We start from the raw sequence: 20,566 nt of genomic DNA on the forward strand, positions 1-20,566 counted from the left end.
ACAAGTGATTGTGGAATTGGAAGGAGAGACTTCCACTGGGGGTATTTTAGAGAAAACCTTTAATTTTTATGATGATCTTTTTAGTAAAAAAAATATTGACGAGACCTCTTTTAATGGAAATCTTAATGTTTTATCTCAGTTTTTAAATAAGGAGGACCAGGAGTTTTTAGAAAGCGATGTTTCAACATCTGAAGTTGAAACTGCCTTAAAGAGCTTTGCTAACGGCAAGGCTCCTGGATCAGACGGCCTCCCTATTGAATTTTATATTTGTTTTTGGGATATTATTAAAAATGATTTCTTACAGGTGGTTAGTGAAGCCTTTATGGCCGACTCTTTACCGTACTCATGGCGAAAAAGCATAATCACCCTCATTTTCAAAAAAGGCGATAGAACAAAACTGGAAAATTGGAGGCCCATTTCACTATTGAATATAGACTATAAAATCCTTGCAAAAATTATCTCTGGCAGATTAAAGATGGTTATTAAAAATGTGATCCATCCTGATCAGGTGTGCGGTATCCCCGGGAGATCAATCTGGGAGCACCTTAACTTAATTCGGGATCTGATCTGGTATCAAAAGGACAGAAAACAACCATTAGCGATTTTATCTTTGGATTTTATGAAGGCCTTTGATAGGGTCTCCCACTTTTATCTTTTTAAAGTTTTAGAAAGGATGGGGTTCCCTAAGTCTTTTATCCAGAAAATATCGCTTTTATACAAACAGTCATGTGCACAGGTTTTAATTAATGGGTTTTTAACTAAAGAGGTGGTGCTTCAGTCCGGAGTAAAACAAGGCTGTCCCATGTCCCCACTTTTATTTATCTGTTCCATTGAGCCACTGTTGTGCCTGCTGCGTCAGGACAAGGTGGTCAGGGGGATCTTTATTCCAGGTGGGGGTGGGCAGCAAGTTAAGGCTCTGGGCTATATGGATGATATATCAGTGTATGGTACCAGCTCAGCATCCATTAATAGAGCAATTTTAATTACGGAAATTTTTAGTGCGGGTTCTGGTTTTAAGCTAAATATTAACAAATGTGACTGTTTGATAATGGGCCAATGGGAATCAGACCCCCCCCGGGTCCTAACACAAACAGTTGGAATCAAGATTCTGGGTATCTTGTTCAACCAGGATAATGATGGTAAAGAAAACTGGGACCTGGTACTCAATAAATTGAACCAAAAAATTTCCCTGTGGCAAATCCGCAAGTTATCAATGGAGGGTAAGATTCTAGTGATTAAAATGGTATTACTTCCCATCATTTTGTATGCTGCTATGGTCTTCCCTCCAAACCCCCTCTACTTAAAGGCGCTTATGAAACCACTGTTTTATTTTCTATGGGGTTCCAAAATGGAGAAATTAAGGAGGGTGGTGGTTTGTAAAAGTAAGAAGAACGGTGGCAAGGCTTTTCCCAACCTGAAACTATTTATTTTTATCAAGTTCTTTGTTTTTTGTTATAAAAACTTGAACAATGTTGGGGCTTTCTCGTGCTTCCTGAGATACGCTACAGGATTCACTTTTAGGAAGCTAAATTTTAGCATGAATACTAACTGCCCTTTCCTTTTATCACCCCCCGAACAATACAGGGTCTTGGAAAGCACCATTTCCGAGTATGATTTAGTTCATGTTGACCGTCAGTTCCTTCTTGACCAGCGGAAGTTAACCATTATCTGTAAGGGTCACGAGGAGATGGAGGACGTGTCCAATTTTTCCATCTCCAGATGCAGGCTAGTATGGAATAATGTTGCCTGTCCAGCCCTTAGTAACTCCCAAAAGGATCTGGCTTGGCAGGTAGTTCATCAGTGCCTCCCAACAAGGGCTTTTCAGCATCATAGGGGTTTGGTGGCCAGTGCCAGATGCCCTAGAGACAGGTGTGCGCCAGAGGAGTCTGTGTTTCATTTATTCTGGGACTGCTCCTATGCTCAGGAGCTCTGGCAAACAGTGGGTACCCTCCTAAAATGGATATGTGGGGTACAGTCCCTAACCTGTGACACAATAATATACGGTATTATTAACTGCCCTACCATGAAACAAGCTCGGGTGGCATGGCTAATGATTAACTGTTTCAAAGAATCAATATGGAAAGTGCGAAACATACTTCTGTTTAAACGTGATGTTATTTCTGTAAATGACTGTATTGGACTGGCACTGTGTGAGATGTATACATACTACCTGCATGACTGTAAAAAAATGGGAGTTAAAGAAGCAAAACGGTTATGGTGTTTACAAATCTGGAACATGTATTTACATATGTAAAGTATATGCTTATTAGTTGTATTTATTTGTGTTCTTAATTTTTTATCAGATTGTTTTAAGCCATGTTTTATTCAAGTGTGAATTTTATTTTACTTGGATTACTTTTAACAACAATGGTTTTAAAATCTGAAGAATTGCAAATGGGTCTCAGCAAGATAAAAGAACACAGTTTTATATGCATATGTATTGTACTGTTTTTATATTTTTACCCTGTTTTATAATCAGATTTGTATTTGTTTTTATGTCATATTTTATTCAAGTCTTTGATTTGTTTGGATTTATGATGTATGTCTGATTTTAATAAACCCTATTTGAAAAGTGATCTGTTCTTGTCAGTTTAATATCTGATACGTCCCCTATGTGGGGACCACATATTAAATGGCTTTTTGGAACCGGGAGATGGACTAGGAGCTTGCTCTGTCCACTCCACGCATTGACCCGTTCTTGCAGACTTTCCGGGAACAGTGCACATCTTCTCTGATCCGGTTTCTAAAAACAGAATGAATTGAAATCAGCACGAGCAAGTTGTCCTTTAACCCTTTATGGGAATTTGTTTCAGGGTCAAAAAAGCACATTTCTCATGCCAAATGTAACGTTTTGCTTGATTTCTCCTGGCCAATTGCAACATTTTGTGTGCCGTGCCGTGCCGTGCCGTGCCGTGCCGTGCCTTGCTTTCACCTAGGTATGTCAAGCATTGTATTGCATCCAATATGCAAGCAATCAATCAATCAATTAATCAATCAGTCTTTGTAGGTTGCAACAGGTGTGTGAAGATGTAGGTAGGCCTGAATTAGGCCTTTGTTACAGTGTTGATAATATATTGTGCCATCTACAAAATTAGGCGCCTGCCTGCCTGCCTGCCTGCCTGCCTGCCTGCTGTCAGCACTTGGTATTTAAATTGAAGTATCCAATGAGTACTTCTGCCATACATAGCACATTTGTGACCACCGCATGCATGAATTCTTTTGGAAAGCATTGTTTCCCTTTTGTGGACCAGACCACCGACTTTCAAATGCGGTGTAGATATGATATGTATTTGAAAAAAAAGGAAAACTGGTGTCTGTGCTGCTCTCGAATCTGCTTGTCTTGTCCATCTGCACCTGTGTGAGGAGGAGGAGTATTCTAATGCCTTTGACCAACCTGGTGCGCTGCCTGCAGTGGATAGAATCTTAGCACGGAACCTTCACGTGCAGTCACAATGGGAGTGGTGGGTGTGTCAAAGTAGGCGGAGTTATGCAGATTCAAAGCGCGTTGTGCGCAGCGTGAACGATCACACACAGAGACACACACACAGACACACACCCACCTACCCCCCCCCCCCCCACACAGCCACACCAGAGCTGTCATTGGGAATACACCCAGAGTTTCTGAAAATGTCTTCCCTGCGGCAATCTTTGGCTATGTCTCCACCATGGGTGTCGGTTGTAGGCCTTGGTGCGGCCCATGCGGCAAAGCATTTCCAGTATCGCTTCTCGGCCTCCTCACGGCTAAGATGTAGTGTAGTATCTGTTCTTGTCAGTTTAATATCTGATACGTCCCCTATGTGGGGACCACATATTAAATGGCTTTTTGGAACCGGGAGATGGACTAGGAGCTTGCTCTGTCCACTCCACGCATTGACCCGTTCTTGCAGACTTTCCGGGAACAGTGCACATCTTCTCTGATCCGGTTTCTAAAAACAGAATGAATTGAAATCAGCACGAGCAAGTTGTCCTTTAACCCTTTATGGGAATTTGTTTCAGGGTCAAAAAAGCACATTTCTCATGCCAAATGTAACGTTTTGCTTGATTTCTCCTGGCCAATTGCAACATTTTGTGTGCCGTGCCGTGCCGTGCCGTGCCGTGCCGTGCCTTGCTTTCACCTAGGTATGTCAAGCATTGTATTGCATCCAATATGCAAGCAATCAATCAATCAATTAATCAATCAGTCTTTGTAGGTTGCAACAGGTGTGTGAAGATGTAGGTAGGCCTGAATTAGGCCTTTGTTACAGTGTTGATAATATATTGTGCCATCTACAAAATTAGGCGCCTGCCTGCCTGCCTGCCTGCCTGCCTGCCTGCTGTCAGCACTTGGTATTTAAATTGAAGTATCCAATGAGTACTTCTGCCATACATAGCACATTTGTGACCACCGCATGCATGAATTCTTTTGGAAAGCATTGTTTCCCTTTTGTGGACCAGACCACCGACTTTCAAATGCGGTGTAGATATGATATGTATTTGAAAAAAAAGGAAAACTGGTGTCTGTGCTGCTCTCGAATCTGCTTGTCTTGTCCATCTGCACCTGTGTGAGGAGGAGGAGTATTCTAATGCCTTTGACCAACCTGGTGCGCTGCCTGCAGTGGATAGAATCTTAGCACGGAACCTTCACGTGCAGTCACAATGGGAGTGGTGGGTGTGTCAAAGTAGGCGGAGTTATGCAGATTCAAAGCGCGTTGTGCGCAGCGTGAACGATCACACACAGAGACACACACACAGACACACACCCACCTACCCCCCCCCCCCACACACCCACACCAGAGCTGTCATTGGGAATACACCCAGAGTTTCTGAAAATGTCTTCCCTGCGGCAATCTTTGGCTATGTCTCCACCACGGGTGTCGGTTGTAGGCCTTAGTGCGGCCCACGCGGCAAAGTGTTTCCAGTATCGCTTCTCGGCCTCATGGCTGCGATCAATCAGTCTAACTGAGAGATTGTAGTCAGGTCGGGTGCTTTCGGTACCCTCTCTCTCGGCCTGGGGGGATCGCTCCTCTTCGGAGGGGCTTCACCCCCCTGCTGCTATAGGGAGAGAGGATTAGTCCGGAGCAACGAGTTGCGATCGCCTTAAAAGGGCGCTAGCCTTTTTTTGTGTGTTTACAGCTGGAGTTCTTTTTCGGAAGGATGCCGGCTGCACTTACCTTTGCATCGGGAGAACCCCGGATGAGGAACACGGTCCGTATCGAGGTCTTGGAGAGATACAGGAAGGAGAAAGAAATCCGCTACGTTTGCAACACCGTCCTTCTTGGGATCCTGGAGTTCGGCAGAGAGGACATCTTCTGTTTTCAGGACAATGAGCAGAAAGGTACTTATACTATTACCTTTAGGAGCCATGGTTGTTGTCAGCAGTTGGTCCAAAAGGTGAATGACAACATCTGTGCTGATGAACTGGAGGGCCTGGTCTTCTCCCTGCTTTTCGTCCAAGAGGAGGTACAAATGATTGTTTTCTTTCCAAATCCTTTTGTTGAAGTATTGGACATTTTAACCTGTTTGCGTCGCTATTGCGATGAAGTAACCTTTCAAGGGAATGTTAAAAACGCCGTTGGTTTCTGGTGTGGCAAGCGGAAATTCCTGGTGCGGCTGAAGAAAAATCCTGAGGGCTTTGGAGGAACAGAGCATCCCCCCTCTACCATCACCATTGGGAAGAGCCGTGGCTACTTATTCTACACAGGTATGCCTATGTATTGCAGGAACTGTGGCAAGATGGGGCATACCCAAGGTAATTGTGTGGAAAGAAGGGCATTCCGCTGCAATAATTGTGGCCAACTCGGACACTTAATGAAGGATTGCCCTCAAAAGAAGGCTTGTAACCTATGCGGGGAGGATGGACATATGTTCCGAGGATGCCCACATAGGACCAAAGTCCGTACGTATGCAGAGGCGGCTGAGAGACCCGTGCCAAGGCAGGAACCAGCTATTGTCCCGGTCCATGCTGTGCTGAATATCCCAGAGACCGGAGTAAGGCCTGAGCCAAGTCCCACTGTTCCTACAGCAGGGGAGGCGGCTGAGAAGGCCAAGGGCGCAGAGGAGAAGGTGGGGACGGAGCAGGAGTGTGGTGGCCCTCAGGGAGGCCCTCCTGTGTCGAAGTCCCGGAAAAAGGGCGGAGGGCGGACCACCCAGAGACTGGAGCAGGGGGACTCTCCCGTTGGGGAGGTAACCCTTGTGTCGAAGGTCTCGAATGAGACTGGTGTGTTGGAGCAGAGCGCCCCCACTATGTTGGCGGTGGGGGGCACTGTGGCGAAGACCCCAGTCTTTCCCAGGGACTCGAGCCAGCAGACCACAGTTTTTTCTCCTACAGGTGATGGTGTGGATACGGTCATCGTGTCAGATCTGGAGGTCCCCCAGGAAGTAAGAGGCCATGTAGCTATCACAGAGGACGACTGCACGAGTGAGCTGTCTGAGCCGTCTGGAAAGAAGCTGCGGGGGGATACTCTTCTGGAGGCCAATCCAGAATCTCCGGATGTGTGTTTTCCCAGCGGAGACATGTGGCTGAACACGGACTCTTCTGGGTATCCACTGCCTGGTTCCTCGGATCCCCAGAACATTGACTCTCTTCCTTCACTGCCAGAAGTGATTGATGATTACATGGAAACCATTGAGGATAGCTCTCCTCCCCCATGACATAAATGCCATCCATGAGGTGTCTCTCACTTAATGTGAGATCTCTAAAGAGCCCTGTCCGCAGGGCTGCTCTTTTTGATTTTTTTGAAACATTAGACTTTGACATATGTTTTTTACAGGAGTGTGGTCTGCAGCATGGAATCCGGTATAACGAGATAAAAAAGGACTGGAAACTAGGGCCCTCTGTATGGTCGGGCTCAAACGAGAACAAGTCTGCTGGTGTGGGTCTGCTCTGCCGAGGTAATAACATCATCATCTCCTCTGTTACTGAGATTGTACCCGGCAGAGCTATCCTAGTACATTTGTGTTTTAATAATTTTAATTTCCGTGTCATTAATGTGTACGCTCCACCAGATAAACAGGAGCGTATACGTTTGTTTGAAATTTTACCGGTTTTCTGTGTAGGGTCATCTCCTCTCTTAATAGCCGGGGATTTTAATTGCCTGAATGTGAATGAGCGCCGAGGAGGGGGTGACCCAATCCGTAAGATAGATAAGTCGTGTTTTTTACTAAATAGCTTGCAGACTGATTTTAAGTTATGCGATGCCTGGAGGTCGCTTTCGCCGACGGACCCAGGATTTACATGGTCCGGTCGGGGAGTGGCTTCCAGGATCGATTTTATGTTTTTATCTGAGGATTTTAGCCCTGTACAATTTGTTTTAATGCCTAATTTATTCTCTGATCATAAAATTTTAAGCTTAAAGATAGAGTATCAAGGAGAGCTGAGGATAAATAGAGGTTTATGGCGCCTGGGAGTCCATTTGCTGGAAGACCCTCAGGTGAGGTCAGACTTCTGTAACGCCTACCAGGAATGGAGACAGCTAAGGCCTCCATATATTAAAATCCTATCCTGGTGGGAAGTGATCAAAGATAAAATAAGGTTTTTTTTTATCAGGGCTGGAAAGAGGAAGGCGCGGCTGAAAAAGCAGATTTATGTAAATTTAAATATGAGACTGCAAACTCTCCATAAATTTAAAGAGATAGGACTAGAGGTGGAAGATGATATTGCAAGCCTAAAAACTGAAATACAATTGTGCCTAGATCAAAAAGGTAAAGAAATAATTTTTAATTCCAAAGTGAAACATTTAGAAGAAGGTGAGAAGTGTACACGTTTCTTTTTTAAAAAAGTGATGGAGAAAAAGGAGACGATCACCTGTCTTGATGGAGAAACAACTGTGGAAGGTATGAAGAAGGTGGCTTTTAATTTTTATAGAGACCTTTTTAGTAAAAAAAGTGTAAATAATGTGTTTTTACAAGATGCTCTTAATATCCTAGATTTTAAGTTGAGTTCTGTAGACCAGGGGTTTTTAATAGATGATGTCAGCATGGAAGAACTTTTTAGTGTTTTTAAAAGTTTTTCAAAAGGGAAAGCCCCAGGAGCAGATGGTCTACCTGTTGAATTTTATTTGACTTTTTGGGATGTTTTAAAGGAGGATCTTTTAGCACTTTTTAAAGAGGTTTTTATGTGTTCAGAGCTGCCGAAGTCATGGAGGAGGGGGATAGTGTCCTTAATTTATAAGAAAAAGGGCGCTCGTGATGACCTCAGGAATTGGAGGCCTATCACCCTCCTCAACATGGATTATAAAGTTTTAGCCAAAATTATTGCTTGTCGTTTTAAAACTGTTATTAATAAACTGATACAACCCGAACAAGTATGTGGAGTACCAGGGAGGAATATTGCTGAGATTTTAAATGTGATCAGAGATGTAATATGGTACTCTAGGGATAGAAATCAAAGCCTGGCCCTGTTGGCGCTGGACTTTGAAAAGGCGTTTGACAGGGTCTCGCATGAGTATCTTTTTAAAGTTTTAAAACAAATGGCGATCCCCGACATGTTTTTATCTCGTATTATGATTTTATATAATAATGTGTTTTCTCAAATTTCTGTCAATGGTTTTTTAACAGATTTTATCCCGTTGGAATCCGGAGTGAAGCAGGGGTGTCCATTATCCCCAATTCTTTTTATTTGTGCTATGGAACCCCTGCTGTGTATGATCCGGAGAGACAAAGTGGTCCGAGGGGTTCCTATTCCGGGTGGAGGAGGGGCCCAAGTCAAAGTATTTGCATACATGGATGATGTTACTGCCATCTGTACAGATCCTGCTTCACTCCGGAGAGTGGTAATGTGCACCAATTTTTTTAGTCAGGCTTCAGGTTTTAAAATGAATTTTAATAAAACTGAATGTTTGATTTTGGGTTCCTGGGATACAAATGACCTACCAGCAGTAAAATTGAAGCACGACAATGTTAAAATCTTGGGAATTGTATTTGACGCTAAAAATGATGGACACGTGAGCTGGGAGGAGGTACAACATAAAATAGTGAAAAAACTCTCCTTCTGGAATTTGAGAAGCTTGTCAATTGAGGGAAAAATTTTAATCATTAAATCTGTTTTGTCGCCAATGATGCTTTATATTGCCATGGTATATCCCCCTTCTGAGTTGATGCTAAAAAAACTAACTCGATGTATCTTTATGTTCATTTGGGGATCAAAAATGGAAAAGCTGAGGCGAACGGAGATGTATAAAAAACAACAAAATGGAGGAAAAGATGTCCCTGACTTGCATCTGTATTTGTATGTAAATTTCTTTTGTTTTTGTTTTAAAGTTTTTAACACTAATTCTACTTTTAGTCTGTTTTTAAAATATACTTGTGGTTTTATTTTTAAAAAATGGTTCAGACCATGTTTATCAGCACCCATTTTATTATGCCCGCCCAAGCATTTTATTGTTTTAGAAAAGGTGATAAGGACTCATAAATTAAAGGACTTGGATGCCGATCTCCTTCTGGACAGAAGAAAATTGATGGTTCATCTGAGAAGAGAAGAAGGAGTGTCCCCTGTGAGCAACTTCTCATGGAGTAGATCCAAGCGTGTGTGGAGGAACGTCTTTGGAAAATTCTTGGCCAACATTCACAAAGACCTTGCATGGATGGCTGCCCGCCAGTGCCTCCCAACCAGAGACTTCCAGCATAGGAGAGGCCTGGCGGCGCGGGCAAAGTGCCCAAGAGACTCTTGCCGAGAGGATGAGACTGTTTTACACCTTTTTTGGAACTGCTGTTTTGCACAAGAACTTTGGGGGAGATTTGGGATACTTTTAAAATGGGTATGTGGTCTTAAAGATTTTAGCTATGAGTATGTTTTATATGGACTTTTTAATTGCCCCACTACACACCAGTTCAAAATATGCTGGTGTATAATAAACTGTGCCAAAAATGCAATCTGGAAAGTGAGAAACATTCTACTTTTTAACCGTGATTTTATCTCTGTTAATGATTGTATTAAATTGGCTTTTAGTGAAATGTTTATTTATTTTTTAAAGGATGTTAAAGATGTGGGGAAGAAAGAAGCGAATCGTAGATGGTGTTTTTATATGTGGAATACTGTTTTATATTAAGTTGTTTCATGTTGTTGTATTTTATTATTGTAATTTTTTATGTTTCTTTTGCACAAAAGGTTTCAATTTTTCTTGTTCTATGTCTTATGACTAAATAAAATTTTGTTGAAACCTTATCTGTTCTTGTCAGTTTAATATCTGATACGTCCCCTATGTGGGGACCACATATTAAATGGCTTTTTGGAACCGGGAGATGGACTAGGAGCTTGCTCTGTCCACTCCACGCATTGACCCGTTCTTGCAGACTTTCCGGGAACAGTGCACATCTTCTCTGATCCGGTTTCTAAAAACAGAATGAATTGAAATCAGCACGAGCAAGTTGTCCTTTAACCCTTTATGGGAATTTGTTTCAGGGTCAAAAAAGCACATTTCTCATGCCAAATGTAACGTTTTGCTTGATTTCTCCTGGCCAATTGCAACATTTTGTGTGCCGTGCCGTGCCGTGCCGTGCCGTGCCGTGCCTTGCTTTCACCTAGGTATGTCAAGCATTGTATTGCATCCAATATGCAAGCAATCAATCAATCAATTAATCAATCAGTCTTTGTAGGTTGCAACAGGTGTGTGAAGATGTAGGTAGGCCTGAATTAGGCCTTTGTTACAGTGTTGATAATATATTGTGCCATCTACAAAATTAGGCGCCTGCCTGCCTGCCTGCCTGCCTGCCTGCCTGCTGTCAGCACTTGGTATTTAAATTGAAGTATCCAATGAGTACTTCTGCCATACATAGCACATTTGTGACCACCGCATGCATGAATTCTTTTGGAAAGCATTGTTTCCCTTTTGTGGACCAGACCACCGACTTTCAAATGCGGTGTAGATATGATATGTATTTGAAAAAAAAGGAAAACTGGTGTCTGTGCTGCTCTCGAATCTGCTTGTCTTGTCCATCTGCACCTGTGTGAGGAGGAGGAGTATTCTAATGCCTTTGACCAACCTGGTGCGCTGCCTGCAGTGGATAGAATCTTAGCACGGAACCTTCACGTGCAGTCACAATGGGAGTGGTGGGTGTGTCAAAGTAGGCGGAGTTATGCAGATTCAAAGCGCGTTGTGCGCAGCGTGAACGATCACACACAGAGACACACACACAGACACACACCCACCTACCCCCCCCCCCCCACACACCCACACCAGAGCTGTCATTGGGAATACACCCAGAGTTTCTGAAAATGTCTTCCCTGCGGCAATCTTTGGCTATGTCTCCACCACGGGTGTCGGTTGTAGGCCTTAGTGCGGCCCACGCGGCAAAGTGTTTCCAGTATCGCTTCTCGGCCTCATGGCTGCGATCAATCAGTCTAACTGAGAGATTGTAGTCAGGTCGGGTGCTTTCGGTACCCTCTCTCTCGGCCTGGGGGGATCGCTCCTCTTCGGAGGGGCTTCACCCCCCTGCTGCTATAGGGAGAGAGGATTAGTCCGGAGCAACGAGTTGCGATCGCCTTAAAAGGGCTCTAGCCTTTTTTTGTGTGTTTACAGCTGGAGTTCTTTTTCGGAAGGATGCCGGCTGCACTTACCTTTGCATCGGGAGAACCCCGGATGAGGAACACGGTCCGTATCGAGGTCTTGGAGAGATACAGGAAGGAGAAAGAAATCCGCTACGTTTGCAACACCGTCCTTCTTGGGATCCTGGAGTTCGGCAGAGAGGACATCTTCTGTTTTCAGGACAATGAGCAGAAAGGTACTTATACTATTACCTTTAGGAGCCATGGTTGTTGTCAGCAGTTGGTCCAAAAGGTGAATGACAACATCTGTGCTGATGAACTGGAGGGCCTGGTCTTCTCCCTGCTTTTCGTCCAAGAGGAGGTACAAATGATTGTTTTCTTTCCAAATCCTTTTGTTGAAGTATTGGACATTTTAACCTGTTTGCGTCGCTATTGCGATGAAGTAACCTTTCAAGGGAATGTTAAAAACGCCGTTGGTTTCTGGTGTGGCAAGCGGAAATTCCTGGTGCGGCTGAAGAAAAATCCTGAGGGCTTTGGAGGAACAGAGCATCCCCCCTCTACCATCACCATTGGGAAGAGCCGTGGCTACTTATTCTACACAGGTATGCCTATGTATTGCAGGAACTGTGGCAAGATGGGGCATACCCAAGGTAATTGTGTGGAAAGAAGGGCATTCCGCTGCAATAATTGTGGCCAACTCGGACACTTAATGAAGGATTGCCCTCAAAAGAAGGCTTGTAACCTATGCGGGGAGGATGGACATATGTTCCGAGGATGCCCACATAGGACCAAAGTCCGTACGTATGCAGAGGCGGCTGAGAGACCCGTGCCAAGGCAGGAACCAGCTATTGTCCCGGTCCATGCTGTGCTGAATATCCCAGAGACCGGAGTAAGGCCTGAGCCAAGTCCCACTGTTCCTACAGCAGGGGAGGCGGCTGAGAAGGCCAAGGGCGCAGAGGAGAAGGTGGGGACGGAGCAGGAGTGTGGTGGCCCTCAGGGAGGCCCTCCTGTGTCGAAGTCCCGGAAAAAGGGCGGAGGGCGGACCACCCAGAGACTGGAGCAGGGGGACTCTCCCGTTGGGGAGGTAACCCTTGTGTCGAAGGTCTCGAATGAGACTGGTGTGTTGGAGCAGAGCGCCCCCACTATGTTGGCGGTGGGGGGCACTGTGGCGAAGACCCCAGTCTTTCCCAGGGACTCGAGCCAGCAGACCACAGTTTTTTCTCCTACAGGTGATGGTGTGGATACGGTCATCGTGTCAGATCTGGAGGTCCCCCAGGAAGTAAGAGGCCATGTAGCTATCACAGAGGACGACTGCACGAGTGAGCTGTCTGAGCCGTCTGGAAAGAAGCTGCGGGGGGATACTCTTCTGGAGGCCAATCCAGAATCTCCGGATGTGTGTTTTCCCAGCGGAGACATGTGGCTGAACACGGACTCTTCTGGGTATCCACTGCCTGGTTCCTCGGATCCCCAGAACATTGACTCTCTTCCTTCACTGCCAGAAGTGATTGATGATTACATGGAAACCATTGAGGATAGCTCTCCTCCCCCATGACATAAATGCCATCCATGAGGTGTCTCTCACTTAATGTGAGATCTCTAAAGAGCCCTGTCCGCAGGGCTGCTCTTTTTGATTTTTTTGAAACATTAGACTTTGACATATGTTTTTTACAGGAGTGTGGTCTGCAGCATGGAATCCGGTATAACGAGATAAAAAAGGACTGGAAACTAGGGCCCTCTGTATGGTCGGGCTCAAACGAGAACAAGTCTGCTGGTGTGGGTCTGCTCTGCCGAGGTAATAACATCATCATCTCCTCTGTTACTGAGATTGTACCCGGCAGAGCTATCCTAGTACATTTGTGTTTTAATAATTTTAATTTCCGTGTCATTAATGTGTACGCTCCACCAGATAAACAGGAGCGTATACGTTTGTTTGAAATTTTACCGGTTTTCTGTGTAGGGTCATCTCCTCTCTTAATAGCCGGGGATTTTAATTGCCTGAATGTGAATGAGCGCCGAGGAGGGGGTGACCCAATCCGTAAGATAGATAAGTCGTGTTTTTTACTAAATAGCTTGCAGACTGATTTTAAGTTATGCGATGCCTGGAGGTCGCTTTCGCCGACGGACCCAGGATTTACATGGTCCGGTCGGGGAGTGGCTTCCAGGATCGATTTTATGTTTTTATCTGAGGATTTTAGCCCTGTACAATTTGTTTTAATGCCTAATTTATTCTCTGATCATAAAATTTTAAGCTTAAAGATAGAGTATCAAGGAGAGCTGAGGATAAATAGAGGTTTATGGCGCCTGGGAGTCCATTTGCTGGAAGACCCTCAGGTGAGGTCAGACTTCTGTAACGCCTACCAGGAATGGAGACAGCTAAGGCCTCCATATATTAAAATCCTATCCTGGTGGGAAGTGATCAAAGATAAAATAAGGTTTTTTTTTATCAGGGCTGGAAAGAGGAAGGCGCGGCTGAAAAAGCAGATTTATGTAAATTTAAATATGAGACTGCAAACTCTCCATAAATTTAAAGAGATAGGACTAGAGGTGGAAGATGATATTGCAAGCCTAAAAACTGAAATACAATTGTGCCTAGATCAAAAAGGTAAAGAAATAATTTTTAATTCCAAAGTGAAACATTTAGAAGAAGGTGAGAAGTGTACACGTTTCTTTTTTAAAAAAGTGATGGAGAAAAAGGAGACGATCACCTGTCTTGATGGAGAAACAACTGTGGAAGGTATGAAGAAGGTGGCTTTTAATTTTTATAGAGACCTTTTTAGTAAAAAAAGTGTAAATAATGTGTTTTTACAAGATGCTCTTAATATCCTAGATTTTAAGTTAAGTTCTGTAGACCAGGGGTTTTTAATAGATGATGTCAGCATGGAAGAACTTTTTAGTGTTTTTAAAAGTTTTTCAAAAGGGAAAGCCCCAGGAGCAGATGGTCTACCTGTTGAATTTTATTTGACTTTTTGGGATGTTTTAAAGGAGGATCTTTTAGCACTTTTTAAAGAGGTTTTTATGTGTTCAGAGCTGCCGAAGTCATGGAGGAGGGGGATAGTGTCCTTAATTTATAAGAAAAAGGGCGCTCGTGATGACCTCAAGAATTGGAGGCCTATCACCCTCCTCAACATGGATTATAAAGTTTTAGCCAAAATTATTGCTTGTCGTTTTAAAACTGTTATTAATAAACTGATACAACCCGAACAAGTATGTGGAGTACCAGGGAGGAATATTGCTGAGATTTTAAATGTGATCAGAGATGTAATATGGTACTCTAGGGATAGAAGTCAGAGCCTGGCCCTGTTGGCGCTGGACTTTGAAAAGGCGTTTGACAGGGTCTCGCATGAGTATCTTTTTAAAGTTTTAAAACAAATGGCGATCCCCGACATGTTTTTATCTCGTATTATGATTTTATATAATAATGTGTTTTCTCAAATTTCTGTCAATGGCTTTTTAACAGATTTTATCCCGTTGGAATCCGGAGTGAAGCAGGGGTGTCCATTATCCCCAATTCTTTTTATTTGTGCTATGGAACCCCTGCTGTGTATGATCCGGAGAGACAAAGTGGTCCGAGGGGTTCCTATTCCGGGTGGAGGAGGGGCCCAAGTCAAAGTATTTGCCTACATGGATGATGTTACTGCCATCTGTACAGACCCTGCTTCACTTCGGAGAGTGGTAATGTGCACCAATTTTTTTAGTCAGGCTTCAGGTTTTAAAATGAATTTTAATAAAACTGAATGTTTGATTTTGGGTTCCTGGGATACAAATGACCTACCAGCAGTGAAATTGAAGCACGACAATGTTAAAATCTTGGGAATTGTATTTGACGCTAAAAATGATGGACACGTGAGCTGGGAGGAGGTACAACATAAAATAGTGAAAAAACTCTCCTTCTGGAATTTGAGAAGCTTGTCAATTGAGGGAAAAATTTTAATCATTAAATCTGTTTTGTTGCCAATGATGCTTTATATTGCCATGGTATATCCCCCTTCTGAGTTGATGCTAAAAAAACTAACTCGATGTATCTTTATGTTCATTTGGGGATCAAAAATGGAAAAGCTGAGGCGAACGGAGATGTATAAAAAACAACAAAATGGAGGAAAAGATGTCCCTGACTTGCATCTGTATTTGTATGTAAATTTCTTTTGTTTTTGTTTTAAAGTTTTTAACACTAATTCTACTTTTAGTCTGTTTTTAAAATATACTTGTGGTTTTATTTTTAAAAAATGGTTCAGACCATGTTTATCAGCACCCATTTTATTATGCCCGCCCAAGCATTTTATTGTTTTAGAAAAGGTGATAAGGACTCATAAATTAAAGGACTTGGATGCCGATCTCCTTCTGGACAGAAGAAAATTGATGGTTCATCTGAGAAGAGAAGAAGGAGTGTCCCCTGTGAGCAACTTCTCATGGAGTAGATCCAAGCGTGTGTGGAGGAACGTCTTTGGGAAATTCTTGGCCAACATTCACAAAGACCTTGCATGGATGGCTGCCCGCCAGTGCCTCCCAACCAGAGACTTCCAGCATAGGAGAGGCCTGGCGGCGCGGGCAAAGTGCCCAAGAGACTCTTGCCGAGAGGATGAGACTGTTTTACACCTTTTTTGGAACTGCTGTTTTGCACAAGAACTTTGGGGGAGATTTGGGATACTTTTAAAATGGGTATGTGGTCTTAAAGATTTTAGCTATGAGTATGTTTTATATGGACTTTTTAATTGCCCCACTACACACCAGTTCAAAATATGCTGGTGTATAATAAACTGTGCCAAAAATGCAATCTGGAAAGTGAGAAACATTCTACTTTTTAACCGTGATTTTATCTCTGTTAATGATTGTATTAAATTGGCTTTTAGTGAAATGTTTATTTATTTTTTAAAGGATGTTAAAGATGTGGGGAAGAAAGAAGCGAATCGTAGATGGTGTTTTTATATGTGGAATACTGTTTTATATTAAGTTGTTTCATGTTGTTGTATTTTATTATTGTAATTTTTTATGTTTCTTTTGCACAAAAGGTTTCAAATTTTCTTGTTCTATGTCTTATGACTAAATAAAATTTTGTTGAAACCTTATCTGTTCTTGTCAGTTTAATATCTGATACGTCCCCTATGTGGGGACCACATATTAAATGGCTTTTTGGAACCGGGAGATGGACTAGGAGCTTGCTCTGTCCACTCCACGCATTGACCCGTTCTTGCAGACTTTCCGGGAACAGTGCACATCTTCTCTGATCCGGTTTCTAAAAACAGAATGAATTGAAATCAGCACGAGCAAGTTGTCCTTTAACCCTTTATGGGAATTTGTTTCAGGGTCAAAAAAGCACATTTCTCATGCCAAATGTAACGTTTTGCTTGATTTCTCCTGGCCAATTGCAACATTTTGTGTGCCGTGCCGTGCCGTGCCTTGCTTTCACCTAGGTATGTCAAGCATTGTATTGCATCCAATATGCAAGCAATCAATCAATCAATCAATTAATCAATCAATCAGTCTTTGTAGGTTGCAACAGGTGTGTGAAGATGTAGGTAGGCCTGAATTAGGCCTTTGTTACAGTGTTGATAATATATTGTGCCATCTACAAAATTAGGCGCCCGCCTGCCTGCCTGCCTGCCTGCCTGCCTGCCTGCCTGCTGTCAGCACTTGGTATTTAAATTGAAGTATCCAATGAGTACTTCTGCCATACATAGCACATTTGTGACCACCGCATGCATGAATTCTTTTGGAAAGCATTGTTTCCCTTTTGTGGACCAGACCACCGACTTTCAAATGCGGTGTAGATATGATATGTATTTGAAAAAAAAGGAAAACTGGTGTCTGTGCTGCTCTCGAATCTGCTTGTCTTGTCCATCTGCACCTGTGTGAGGAGGAGGAGTATTCTAATGCCTTTGACCAACCTGGTGCGCTGCCTGCAGTGGATAGAATCTTAGCACGGAACCTTCACGTGCAGTCACAATGGGAGTGGTGGGTGTGTCAAAGTAGGCGGAGTTATGCAGATTCAAAGCGCGTTGTGCGCAGCGTGAACGATCACACACAGAGACACACACACAGACACACACCCACCTACCCCCCCCCCCCCCACACACCCACACCAGAGCTGTCATTGGGAATACACCCAGAGTTTCTGAAAATGTCTTCCCTGCGGCAATCTTTGGCTATGTCTCCACCACGGGTGTCGGTTGTAGGCCTTAGTGCGGCCCACGCGGCAAAGTGTTTCCAGTATCGCTTCTCGGCCTCATGGCTGCGATCAATCAGTCTAACTGAGAGATTGTAGTCAGGTCGGGTGCTTTCGGTACCCTCTCTCTCGGCCTGGGGGGATCGCTCCTCTTCGGAGGGGCTTCACCCCCCTGCTGCTATAGGGAGAGAGGATTAGTCCGGAGCAACGAGTTGCGATCGCCTTAAAAGGGCGCTAGCCTTTTTTTGTGTGTTTACAGCTGGAGTTCTTTTTCGGAAGGATGCCGGCTGCACTTACCTTTGCATCGGGAGAACCCCGGATGAGGAACACGGTCCGTATCGAGGTCTTGGAGAGATACAGGAAGGAGAAAGAAATCCGCTACGTTTGCAACACCGTCCTTCTTGGGATCCTGGAGTTCGGCAGAGAGGACATCTTCTGTTTTCAGGACAATGAGCAGAAAGGTACTTATACTATTACCTTTAGGAGCCATGGTTGTTGTCAGCAGTTGGTCCAAAAGGTGAATGACAACATCTGTGCTGATGAACTGGAGGGCCTGGTCTTCTCCCTGCTTTTCGTCCAAGAGGAGGTACAAATGATTGTTTTCTTTCCAAATCCTTTTGTTGAAGTATTGGACATTTTAACCTGTTTGCGTCGCTATTGCGATGAAGTAACCTTTCAAGGGAATGTTAAAAACGCCGTTGGTTTCTGGTGTGGCAAGCGGAAATTCCTGGTGCGGCTGAAGAAAAATCCTGAGGGCTTTGGAGGAACAGAGCATCCCCCCTCTACCATCACCATTGGGAAGAGCCGTGGCTACTTATTCTACACAGGTATGCCTATGTATTGCAGGAACTGTGGCAAGATGGGGCATACCCAAGGTAATTGTGTGGAAAGAAGGGCATTCCGCTGCAATAATTGTGGCCAACTCGGACACTTAATGAAGGATTGCCCTCAAAAGAAGGCTTGTAACCTATGCGGGGAGGATGGACATATGTTCCGAGGATGCCCACATAGGACCAAAGTCCGTACGTATGCAGAGGCGGCTGAGAGACCCGTGCCAAGGCAGGAACCAGCTATTGTCCCGGTCCATGCTGTGCTGAATATCCCAGAGACCGGAGTAAGGCCTGAGCCAAGTCCCACTGTTCCTACAGCAGGGGAGGCGGCTGAGAAGGCCAAGGGCGCAGAGGAGAAGGTGGGGACGGAGCAGGAGTGTGGTGGCCCTCAGGGAGGCCCTCCTGTGTCGAAGTCCCGGAAAAAGGGCGGAGGGCGGACCACCCAGAGACTGGAGCAGGGGGACTCTCCCGTTGGGGAGGTAACCCTTGTGTCGAAGGTCTCGAATGAGACTGGTGTGTTGGAGCAGAGCGCCCCCACTATGTTGGCGGTGGGGGGCACTGTGGCGAAGACCCCAGTCTTTCCCAGGGACTCGAGCCAGCAGACCACAGTTTTTTCTCCTACAGGTGATGGTGTGGATACGGTCATCGTGTCAGATCTGGAGGTCCCCCAGGAAGTAAGAGGCCATGTAGCTATCACAGAGGACGACTGCACGAGTGAGCTGTCTGAGCCGTCTGGAAAGAAGCTGCGGGGGGATACTCTTCTGGAGGCCAATCCAGAATCTCCGGATGTGTGTTTTCCCAGCGGAGACATGTGGCTGAACACGGACTCTTCTGGGTATCCACTGCCTGGTTCCTCGGATCCCCAGAACATTGACTCTCTTCCTTCACTGCCAGAAGTGATTGATGATTACATGGAAACCATTGAGGATAGCTCTCCTCCCCCATGACATAAATGCCATCCATGAGGTGTCTCTCACTTAATGTGAGATCTCTAAAGAGCCCTGTCCGCAGGGCTGCTCTTTTTGATTTTTTTGAAACATTAGACTTTGACATATGTTTTTTACAGGAGTGTGGTCTGCAGCATGGAATCCGGTATAACGAGATAAAAAAGGACTGGAAACTAGGGCCCTCTGTATGGTCGGGCTCAAACGAGAACAAGTCTGCTGGTGTGGGTCTGCTCTGCCGAGGTAATAACATCATCATCTCCTCTGTTACTGAGATTGTACCCGGCAGAGCTATCCTAGTACATTTGTGTTTTAATAATTTTAATTTCCGTGTCATTAATGTGTACGCTCCACCAGATAAACAGGAGCGTATACGTTTGTTTGAAATTTTACCGGTTTTCTGTGTAGGGTCATCTCCTCTCTTAATAGCCGGGGATTTTAATTGCCTGAATGTGAATGAGCGCCGAGGAGGGGGTGACCCAATCCGTAAGATAGATAAGTCGTGTTTTTTACTAAATAGCTTGCAGACTGATTTTAAGTTATGCGATGCCTGGAGGTCGCTTTCGCCGACGGACCCAGGATTTACATGGTCCGGTCGGGGAGTGGCTTCCAGGATCGATTTTATGTTTTTATCTGAGGATTTTAGCCCTGTACAATTTGTTTTAATGCCTAATTTATTCTCTGATCATAAAATTTTAAGCTTAAAGATAGAGTATCAAGGAGAGCTGAGGATAAATAGAGGTTTATGGCGCCTGGGAGTCCATTTGCTGGAAGACCCTCAGGTGAGGTCAGACTTCTGTAACGCCTACCAGGAATGGAGACAGCTAAGGCCTCCATATATTAAAATCCTATCCTGGTGGGAAGTGATCAAAGATAAAATAAGGTTTTTTTTTATCAGGGCTGGAAAGAGGAAGGCGCGGCTGAAAAAGCAGATTTATGTAAATTTAAATATGAGACTGCAAACTCTCCATAAATTTAAAGAGATAGGACTAGAGGTGGAAGATGATATTGCAAGCCTAAAAACTGAAATACAATTGTGCCTAGATCAAAAAGGTAAAGAAATAATTTTTAATTCCAAAGTGAAACATTTAGAAGAAGGTGAGAAGTGTACACGTTTCTTTTTTAAAAAAGTGATGGAGAAAAAGGAGACGATCACCTGTCTTGATGGAGA

General features: G+C 44.2%; 1 protein-coding gene, 1 non-coding gene and 3 pseudogenes across 1 annotated transcript; all 5 read left to right on the forward strand.

The window, feature by feature from the left end:
• LOC143768002 (uncharacterized) overlaps positions 1-20,566 on the forward strand; it is a 579,067-nt gene that overhangs the window by 357,853 nt on the left and 200,648 nt on the right.
• LOC143770752 (U2 spliceosomal RNA) lies at positions 2,558-2,729 on the forward strand (annotated as a pseudogene).
• Positions 3,719-3,912, forward strand: LOC143771106 (U2 spliceosomal RNA). Its single transcript, XR_013215000.1, has one exon. It is a non-coding gene; the product is annotated as a U2 spliceosomal RNA (small nuclear RNA).
• Positions 10,094-10,294, forward strand: LOC143770723 (U2 spliceosomal RNA; annotated as a pseudogene).
• Positions 16,477-16,677, forward strand: LOC143770738 (U2 spliceosomal RNA; annotated as a pseudogene).

Source organism: Ranitomeya variabilis, chromosome 4 (genome assembly GCF_051348905.1).
Source record: "Ranitomeya variabilis isolate aRanVar5 chromosome 4, aRanVar5.hap1, whole genome shotgun sequence".
In the NCBI taxonomy this organism is placed as follows: domain Eukaryota; kingdom Metazoa; phylum Chordata; class Amphibia; order Anura; family Dendrobatidae; genus Ranitomeya; species Ranitomeya variabilis.